Genomic DNA, 11,691 nt, shown 5'->3' on the forward strand with positions numbered 1-11,691 from the left:
GTTGATTTTTAAATATTTTAAAAACTGTTCATGATGTTTTGAAACGTGTTTACTATTTTATAAAATATTCTTGCACTTGTGAAAAAAATACATTTTTAAATAATATTCATTAAATTGTAAAATATTTAATTCTTTTAAAAATGGTTGTACTTTTTGGAAAAGTTCATATAGATAAATAAATTGTGAAATAATAAAATGTTCAATAATAAAAGAATGTCCACGCATTTTTGAAAAAAAATCGTTTGTGAATTTATCAAAAAATTGATATATTATTTTAAAAGTATTTACTTAAAAAGGGGGGGATTAGAAATGTGAAAATATATGAAAGTAACCCTAATAAGGAAAGATATATTTGAAAGTAACCAAAAAGGGGAAAACCTAACTAAAATAATAAAAGCCAGAGGAATAAATAGAAGTATATAAGATAAGAACCATATAAACAAACCTTTTGAATGGAAAGAAAATACCTTGAACCCAACGATGAGGAGAAGAAATTGGTTGATGGAAACTAGTAAGAGTGAAGAATCACTGTAAAAGCTACAAAAATTGTTTGATCATTTGTATGATCATAAGATAAAATGTAAGAGTGTAAATTGTAATAAAAGTGAAACTGTGCAGCAAGTGTCCCAAACATTAATTGTGCTAAGGACAAGCCAGTTGTTTTACTTATAGGGATAAAATCGCTCTTGAGGACATATGGAAGTTTTAGCAACTTACTTTCATCTGGTTTCATTGAGTCAATGTTCATTGCTTTGATAATTTGTTGATCAGTGGACCTATGATAATGTGATGTTCTTACTTCAACGACATACTTATGATTATATCATCTATGCAATCGTCCAGAAATACAAGAGTATAACTAAGATAGTATCTAACCATAGTAATATATTTTTGGAGTTCCAATAGCCTCCTCGAGTAACAATTCATAAACTTAGGGTTTAGTATTTTCCATCACTCCAACTGCCCATCATAGATAAACTAGTCACACAATGCTCTCCTCTAGGCCCACGAAGGTGAAGTGATATGCAGTTGACGTTCGCACATCACCACTAGAGAATTACATCACAACATAATATGAAAATACTGAACTACATTCAACTTCACAAGATTAATAGCAACAAGGTTTATCCCATGTACTCAAGAACATAATAGACTACTCACAACACATCATACGGATCATGATCAGTGGGGATAAAAAAATGATTTACAGTCTGAACATATGAATATTTCATCAATAATACTTTTAATAATCAACTACAAGGAGTAATCACACCACTTTCAACAAAGGGTTCGAGATAGAAGTTCATAGATCAAAAAGCTAAAGTTGAGGGTCATGATGCAGATGAAGGTGTTGATGAAGTCGTTAATGGAGATGATGATCCCAATGATGTACAAAGTGTTGTGATAATGATGTCTTTGAATTCTCCCTCTCAGGGGGATGGACCTTCGACGGATCATCCTGCCACGGGCAAAAGTGCTCTGCCTCATAGACGGCGGTGGAAAAATGGTTGGGAAACATAGTAGAAAACAAAAAATTCGCGCCTACGCACACCCGAGATCAATATGAAGATGCATAACTGAAAGCACATTTTCTCCCTTGGTGGTTTTGGTAATCAGTGACAAAATACATATTGTTGGACTAATACTTTTATCTAGTATGTTTCAGAAAAGTTCAACAGTGGCATGTCAAGAACATGAGGATGTGGACCCCTTCAAAATACAAAGGATAAAGATTGGCAAAGCTTCAATACTCTACATTTTTGGTTAAGTGATCCAAGATCACATTGAGTCCATAGTAAAGTCAATATTATTAAAAGGGGATGACGTTTTGATCATGACTCAATTGCTCAAGTGCTTAGTGATATTGCTTCAAAACCCTCAAATATTTCTCCACTTCCATCTTATCCAAAATCCTAAAGTTCATCTCGGTCCCACTAAAAATCTCTCATCCGGACCCACCGAGATTACCATATACACTGCCATATGCTAAACCCTAATACTTCAGTGCAACCGAAATGGATCTCAGTCTCACCGAGATGGCCTGACCAAGTTTTTGTGATGAAGTTGCTTGATTTTGGAATCATTGAGATGAACCGATTGGAATTTATGAAATGAGGTCTTTCCCTAGCTATCGCACTTTGGTCCCAATGAGTTGGTATGATCGGTCTCACCGAAAAGCCTAATGGTCAAGTCTTTTGCACTAGTCGGTCTCATCGAGATTTTCATGTCGGTGCCACCAAGTTGGGTCAAAGACTTGTAACAGTTGGATTTTTGGTGTTGCCTATTTATACCCCTCCACCACCACCTACTACCTACGACATCCATCAGAATGAAACACAACTTCCACTACTCATTTTCTGAGAAGAGAACCACCTACTCATGTGTTGAGATCAAGAGATTCCAATCCAACCATTTGAACCTTGATTTCTAGCCTTCCCCAAGTTTCTTTCAATTCAATCCCCTCTCCTACCAAAGCCAAATCCGCGAGAGAGTGTTTGAGTGTTGGGGAGACTATCATTTGAAGCACAAGAGCAATGAGTTCATCATCAACAACACCGTTTATTACCTTTCGGGGAGTGGTGTTTCCTAGATTGGTTAGGTGTCACTTGGGAGCCTCCAAGATTGTGGAGTTGAACCAATGAAAGCAGAAGTGCTCCCTGGGTGTTTTTGGTAATTAATGTCAACATATCTCTTGTTGGACTAATGCTTTCATCTAGTATGTTTCAGATAAGTTCAACAATGGAGTGGCACGGACTAGAGGATGTGGAACCCTTTCGAGATGATAAGGACAAAGGGTTGTCTCAAGCTCAAAGCTCAGGACTCTACATTTTCTATTTTTAGTGATCCAAGATCACATTGAGTCCATAGGAAAGCCAATACTATTAAGAGGGTATGAGGTGTTGCTTAATGGCTTGCTTGCTCAAAGTGCTTAGTGATATGCTCCACAGCCCTCAACTACTTTCTCAAATCCACATATGTCCCAAACCAAAAGTCAAACTCGGGCCTACCAAAATTTCCTATCCGGCACCACCGAGTTTTCTTGACATAGACACTGCCAGAAACCCTAATCAATTCGGTCTCACCGATGGGATCTCGGTCTCACCGAGATGGGCTTGCAAACTCTCTGTTGCCTATTGCATTAATTTCGGTCGCACCGAAATATGCAATCGGTCTCACCGAGTTTGCTTGGCCAACTCTCTATTTAGCTTATTACCAAAATCGGTCCCACCGAGTTTGTGTAATCGGTCCAACCGAGATAAGGCTTTACCCTAACCCTAGCACATCAGTCCCACCGAGTTGATCATGTCAGTCCCACCGAAATGCCTAACGGTCACATTATGAATCAAATCGGTCTGACTGAGTTTTATGTTTCGGTCCCACCGAGTTTGGTGATTTGTGTGTAACGGTTAGATTTTGTGTGGAGGCTATATATACCCCTCCACCCACTCTTCATTTGTGGAGAGAGCCATCAGAACATGCCTACACTTCCAACACACATTTTCTGAGAGAGAACCACCTACACTTGTGTTGAGGTCAAGATATTCCATTCCAACCACATAAATCTTGATCTCTAGCCTTCCTCAAGTTGCTTTCCACTCAAATCATATTTCTACCAAATCCAATCCTATGAGAGAGAGTTGAGTGTTGAGGAGACTATCATTTGAAGCACAAGAGCAAGGAGTTCATCATCAACACACCATCTATTACCTTTTGGAGAGTGGTGTCTCCTAGATTGGTTAGGTGTCACTTGGGAGCATCCGTCAAGATTGTGGAGTTGAACCAAGGAGTTTGTACGGGCAAGGAGATCGCCTACTTCGTGAAGATCTACCCTAGTGAGGCAAGTCCTTCGTGGGAGATGGCCATGGTGGGATAGACAAGGTTGCTTCTTCGTGGACCCTTCATGGGTGGAGCCCTCCGTGGACTCGCGCAACCATTACCCTTCGTGGGTTGAAGTCTCCATCAACGTGGATGTACGATAACACCACCTATCGGAACCACGCCAAAAATCTCCGTGTCTCCAATTGCGTTTGCATACTCCAATCTCATCCCTTTACATTCTTGCAACTTGCATGATTTACTTTCCGATGCTCATATACTCTTGTCATGCTTGCTTGATATGTATTGTGAATGTTTCAACTTGTGCTAAAACTCCACTTCAACTTAAAGAATTTAAAAACTGTAACTTTTCTTGCTAAGAGTCTATTCACCCCCTCTAGACACCTCTTCTCGATCCTTTCAATTGGTATCAGAGCTTTGGTCTCCATTGCCTTGGTTTAAACACCTTTGGAGGAAGATGGATGAGTCTACGTTGGGGAGTCTTAGACGTAGAGTGCCTATTCTTGACGGAGAATACTTTCACGAGTGGAAAAACGAGATGCTTGAGATTTTCAATGAATATCATTTGACCAAGTACATTACTACTCCTTGTGCTCGCATTGTTGATCGCTTGCATCCCACACCCGATGAGGATATTGACATGATTCACAACCTTAGGACTGTTAATCTTATTACTAGAGGTTTTCCTAGAAATTTTCTTGGTTGCTTGCTACTCTTTATTGTGCCTACACCATATGGATATTCCTTGAGGAATGATTTCCAAACTATTCCTTGAAAAACTTAGATGAGATCCTTCATAAGTCTATTGCCTTGAGTAAGATGAGTTCCAATGATCCCAAATTTGGTGATTGTTTATTTGAGCTTACAAATCTTACGAGTGCCAAAGGAGATGTTGGAATCGTTAGCAATATAATTTCCGAAGTCATTAGAATTCATAGAGATGAACATTGTTACAGTCATACTTCTAATGAATCACTCTCTCTAGGAATTGATCCACCACATGACGATGTTGAACATGGATACTATGATGAGGATAATGATAGTGACTATGATCTTGATGATGCAATGAGACACTTTGGTCTTATGGCTAATCTTCGCGGCTACATGGCTGGAGGAAAGGAATGGTTCCTTGATAGTGGATGTACCGATCATATGACCAGAGACAAAGATATGTTTCGTGAGCTTGCTGAAAACAACGCTCCTCGAAAACAAAATGTTATGCTCGTTGAATCTCTTGGCTACAATTTACTTTATGTATCTAGACTTGCTGACTTTGGTTTCAATGTCCTATTTACTGAAGTAGATTGCCAAGTGTTTCGTAGAGATAATCATAAAATGGTCTTTACCGGTACACGTAGAGGTGATCTTACATTGTTGATTTCACTAAAAAGGCTCAACATAGAACTTGCCTAATTGCTAAATCCTCGAAAGGTTGGTTGTGGCATAGGAGGTTAGGTCATGTGGGCATGCGAAACCTTGATAAGCTTATTAAAGGTGATCATATCCTTGGAGTAAAAGATGTTATATTTGACAAGGATAGACTTTGTAGTGCTTGTCAAGCAGGAAAACAAGTTGGAGGAAGCCACCCTGTGAAGAACATTATGACCACGAGAAGACCGCTCGAGCTACTCCATATGGATCTTTTTGGTCCCAATGCCTACAAGTGTCTCGGTGGTAACTCATTCGGTCTAGTTATAGTTGATGATTTTTCAAGATTCACGTGGGTGTTCTTTCTTGATGATAAATCGCAGGTCCAAAAGATCTTCAAGAAACTTCGCTAGGAAGGCCCAAAATCAATTTGAAGTGAAGATCAAGAAGGTTCGCAGCGACAACGGAACGGAGTTCAAGAACGCAAATGTGGACACCTTTCTTGATGAAGAAGGGATTTCACACGAGTTCTCGGCTATGTACACGCCTCAAAAAATGGAGTTGTTGAGAGGTAGAACCGAACTCTTATTGAAATGGCAAGAACAATGCTTGATGAGTACAAGACTCCAAAGCACTTTTGTGCGGAAGCCGTTGAGACAGCTTGTCATGCAACAAATCGCTTGTATCTTCACAAGCTACTCGGTAAGACGACATACAAGCTCCTCACCGGTAACAAACCCCAAGTTGGATACTTTTGAGTATTTGGATCAAAGTGTTACATTCTTGACAATCATCATCGTTCTAAATTTGCTCCTAAATCTCACGAAGGTTTCCTACTTGGTTATGGCTCAAACTCCCACACTTACCGTGTCTACAACAATTTCACCCAAAAGGTTGAGGAGATGGTAGATGTGAAGTTTGATGAATCTAACGGCTCGAAAGTAGAGCAATTGCCAAGGTATCAATCCTTCTTGCTACCTCTTGAGCACTTGCGTTGGTTTTCCCTTGAAGAGGAAAGGGTGGTGCAGCAAAGTAGCGTAAGTATTTCCCTCAGTTTTTTAGAACCAAGGTATCAATCCAGTAGGAGGCTACGCGCGAGTCCCTCCCACCTACACAAAACAAATAAATCCTCGCAACCAACACGATAAGGGGTTGTCAATCCCTACACGGTCACTTACGAGAGTGAGATCTGATAGATATGATAAGATAATATTTTTGGTATTTTTATGATAAAGATACAAACTAAAATAAAAGCAAAGTAAATAACTAAGTATTGGAAGATTAATATGATGAAGATAGACCCGGGGGCCATAGGTTTCACTAGTGGCTTCTCTCAAGAGCATAGGTATTTTACGGTGGGTGAACAAATTACTGTTGAGCAATTGACAGAATTGAGCATAGTTATGAGAATATCTAGGTATGATCATGTATATAGGCATCACGTCCAAGACAAGTAGACCGACTCCTGCCTGCATCTACTACTATTACTCCACACATCGACCGCTATCCAGCATGCATCTAGAGTATTAAGTTCATAAGAACAGAGTAACGCCTTAAGCAAGATGACATGATGTATAGGGATAAACTCAAGCAATATGATGAAAACCCCATCTTGTTATCCTCGATGGCAACAATACAATACGTGCCTTGCTTCCCCTACTGTCACTGGGAAAGGACACCGCAAGATTGAACCCAAAGCTAAGCACTTCTCCCATTGCAAGAAAGATCAATCTAGTAGGCCAAACCAAACTGATAATTCGAAGAGACTTGCAAAGATAACCAATCATACATAAAAGAATTCAGAGAAGATTCAAATATTGTTCATAGATAAACTTGATCGTAAACCCACAATTCATCGGTCTCAACAAACACACCGCAAAAGGAGATTACATCGAATAGATCTCCACAAGAGAGGGGGAGAACTTTGTATTGAGATCCAAAAAGAGAGAAGAAGCCATCTAGCTAATAACTATGGACCCGAAGATCTGAGGTAAACTACTCACACTTCATCGGAGAGGATATGGTGTTGATGTAGAAGCCCTCCATGATCGATGCCCCCTCCGGCGGAGCTCCGGAACAGGCCCCAAGATGGGATCTCGTGGATACAGAAAGTTACGGCAGTGGAATTAGGGTTTTGGCTCCGTATCTGATTGTTTGGGGGTACATAGGTATATATAGGAGGAAGAAGTACGTCGGTGGAGCAACAGGGGGCCCACGAGGGTGGAGGGTGCGCCTAGGGGTGGGTGGGTGGGGTAGGCGCTCCCCCTACCTCGTGGCCTCCTTGTTGGTTGCTTGACGTAGGGACCAAGTCTCCTGGATCATGTTCGGTGAGAAAATCATGTTCCCGAAGGTTTCATTCCGTTTGGACACCGTTTGATATTCCTTTTCTTCGAAACCCTAAAATAGGCAAAAACAACAATTCTGGGCTGGGCCTTCGGTTAATAGGTTAGTCCCAAAAATAATATAAAAGTGGATAATAAATCCCAATAATGTCCAAAACAGTAGATAATATAGCATGGAGCAATAAAAAATTATAGATACGTTGGAGACGTATCAAGCATCCCCAAGCTTAATTCCTGCTCGTCCTCAAGTAGGTAAATGATAAAAACAGAATTTTTGATGTGGAATGCTACTTGGCATAATTTCAATGTAATTCTTCTTAATTCTGGTATGAATATTCATATCCGAAAGATTCAAGAAAAAAGTTTAATATTGACATAGAAATAATAATACTTCAAGCCTACTAACTAAGCAATTATGTCTTCTCAAAATAACATGGCCAAAGAAAGTTATCCCTACAAAATCATATAGTCTGGCTATGCTCTATCTTCACCACACAAAGTATTTAAATCATGCACAAACCCAATGACAAGCCAAGCAATTGTTTCATACTTTTGACATTCTCAAAACGTTTTCAATCTTCACGCAATACATGAGCGTGAGCCATGGACATAGCACTATAGGTGGAATAGAATGGTGGTTGTGGAGAATATAAAAAGGGAGAAGATAGTCTCACATCAACTAGGCGTATCAACGGGCTATGGAGATGCCCATCAATAGATATCAATGTGAGTGAGTAGGGATTGCCATGCAACGGATGCACTAGAGCTATAAGTATAAGAAAGCTCAAAAAGAAACTAAGTGGGTGTGCATCCAACTTGCTTGCTCACGAAGACCTAGGGCATTTTGAGGAAGCCAATCATTGGAATATACAAGCCAAGTTCTATAATGAAAAATTCCCACCAGTATATGAAAGTGATAACATAGGATACTCTCTATCATGAAGATCATGGTGCAACTTTGAAGCACAAGTGTGGTAAAAGGATAGTAGCATTGTCCCTTCTCTCTTTTTCTCTCATTTTTTTATTTGGGCCTTCTCTTTTTTTTGGCCTCTTTTTTTCATTATTATTTTTGATCCGGAGTCTCATCCTGACTTGTGGGGGAATCATAGTCTCCATCATCCTTTACTCACTGGGACAATGCTCTAATAATGATGATCATCACACTTTTATTTTCTTACAACTCAAGAATTACAACTCGATACTTAGAACAAAATATGACTCTATGTGAATGCCCCCGGCGGTGTACCGGGATATGAAATGACTCATGAGTGACATGTATGGAAGAATTATGAATGGTGGCTTTGCCACAAATACAATGTCAACTACATGATCATGCAAAGCAATATGACAAGGATGGAGCATGTCATAGTAAACATAAAGGTGGAAAGTTGCATGGCAATATATCTCGGAATGGCTATGGAAATGCCATGATAGGTAGGTATGGTGGCTGTTTTGAGGAAGGTATATGGTGGGTGTATGATACCAGCGAAAGGTGCGCCGTATTAGAGAGGCTAGCAAAGGTGGAAGGGTGAGAGTGCATATGATCCATGGACTCAACATTAGTCATAAATAACTCATATACTTATTGCAAAAATCTACAAGTTATCAAAGCAAAGTATTACGCACATGCTCCTAGGGGGATAGATTGGTAGGAAAAGACCATCGCTCGTCCCCGACCGCCACTCATAAGGAAGACAATCAACAAATAAATCATGCTCCGACTTCATCACATAACGGTTCACCATATGTGCATGCTACGGGAATCACAAACTTTAACACAAGTATTTATCAGAATTCACAACTACTCAACTGGCATGACTCTAATATCGCCATCTCCATATCTCAAAACAATTATCAAGTATCAAACTTCTCATGGTATTCAACACACTCATAAGAGAATTTTATTATTAAACTTGTATACCTAGCATATAGGATTATTTAAGCAAATTACCATGCTATTTAAGACTCTCAAAATAATCTAAGTGAAGCATGAGAGATCAATAGTTTCTATAAAACAAATCCACCACCGTGCTCTAAAAGGTATAAGTGAAGCACTAGAGCAAAACTATATAGCTCAAAAGATATAAGTGAAGCACATAGAGTATTCTAATAATTTCTGAATCATGTGTGTCTCTCTCAAAAGGTGTGTACAGAAAGGATGATTGTGGTAAACTAACAAATAAAGACTCAAATCATACAAGACGCTCCAAGTAAAACACATATCATGTGGTGAATAAAAATATAGCTCCAAGTAAAGTTACCGATAGAAGTAGACGAAAGAGGGGATGCCTTCCGGGGCATCCCCAAGCTTTGGCTTTTAGGTGTCCTTAGATTATCTTGGGGGTGCCATGGGAATCCCCAAGCTTAGGCTCTTGCCACTACTTGTTCCATAATCCATCAAATCTTTACCCAAAACTTGAAAACTTCACAACACAAAACTTAAAGTAGAAAATCTCGTGAGCTCCGTTAGCCAAAGAAAACAAAAGACCACTTCAAGGTAATCTAATGAACTCATTATTTATTTATATTGGTGTTAAACCTACTTTATTCCAACTTCTCTATGGTTTATAAACTATTTTACTAGCCATAGATTCATCAAAATAAGCAAACAACACACGAAAAACAGAATGTGCCAAAAACAGAACAGTCTGTAGTAATCTGTAGCTAGCACAAGATCTGGAACCCCAAAAATTCTAAAATAAATTTCTAGATGTGAGGAATTTATCTATTAATCATCTTCAAAAAGATAACTAAATATCACTTTCCAAATAAAAATGACAGCAGTTCTCGTGAGCGCTAAAGTTTCTGTTTTTTACAGCAAGATTAACAAGACTTTCCCCAAGTCTTCCCAATGGTTCTACTTGGCACAAACACTAATTAAACACAAAAACACAACCAAAACAAAGGCTAGATAAATTATTTATTACTAAACAGGATCAAAAATCAAGGAATAAAAATAAAATTGGGTTGCCTCCCAACAAGCGCTATCGTTTAACGCCCCTAGCTAGGCATAACAAGCAAGGATAGATCTAGGCATTGCCATCTTTGGTAGGTAATTCTTCAATGAGTCATCTACCGTCCTTAGGAATTTCTTTCCTTTTATTGATTATCAATATTTTAGGCACAAGATCGAAAAAATCATTGGCAGCAAATGGTTCCTTAATGATAGCAAAAAGATTAGGATGAACACTTATAGATTTGAGATCCGCAGTTTCTTTGCTAGAGGATTCACCTTTATTTTTAGGAACATACATAAGCTTGGAAATTTTAGTCGGAGGACTTGGAGTATTCTTTACGGAAGAAAAAGCGGTTCCCCAGTTGGTAATGATACCCTCAAGTTTATCGATTCTAGTGGAATCATGATTTGTTCTTTCATTAGCTATAGGTTCCTTTTCTTTAATATTTTTAAAGTTACTCCTACTTTAGATCCATATTGGGTAATTTGGTTGTGGATCTTCTTATCGAAATTTTCAATTAACTCAATGGTAGCAACTTTATTTTCAATAATTTCAAGTTTTTGCATTACATGCTCCAAAGTTAACATAGTTCCATTAACCAAAAGAGGTGGTGAGCCAAACAAATCTATCATAGCATTGTAAGAATCAAAAGTATGGCTACCCAAAAAGTTCCCTCCGGTAATGGTATCAAGGATATATCGGTGCTAAGGAGTAACGCATACATAAAAATTGCAAAGAAGAATGGAAGTAGATTGCTTCCTGGTAGATCTATTTTGAGCGTTGCAAATTCTATACCAAGCGTCTTTTAGATTTTCTCCCTCCCTTTGCTTAAAATTTAGAACTTCATTCTCGGGAGACAACGGAGAAGATAGAGGACTCGTCATAACGACAAGCAAACGGGGAACGGGCAAAAAGAGGCAAACGGGAAAGAGAGGGAGGATAGAGAGAGAGAGGGCAAATAAAATGGCAAGGGTGAAGTGGGGGAGAGAAAAACGAGAGGCAAATGGCAAATAATGTAATGCAGGAGATAAGGGTTTGTGATGGGTACTTGGTATGTTGACTTTTGCGTAGTCCTCCCCGGCAACGGCGCCAGAAATCCTTCTTGCTACCTCTTGAGCACTTGCGTTGGTTTTCCCTTGAAGAGGAAAGGGTGGTGCAGCAAAGTAGCATAAGTATTTCTAGGTATC

This window comes from Triticum urartu, chromosome 2A (genome assembly GCF_056163025.1).
Source record: "Triticum urartu cultivar PI428250 chromosome 2A, HENAU_Tu73, whole genome shotgun sequence".
NCBI classification, from domain to species: Eukaryota; Viridiplantae; Streptophyta; class Magnoliopsida; order Poales; family Poaceae; genus Triticum; species Triticum urartu.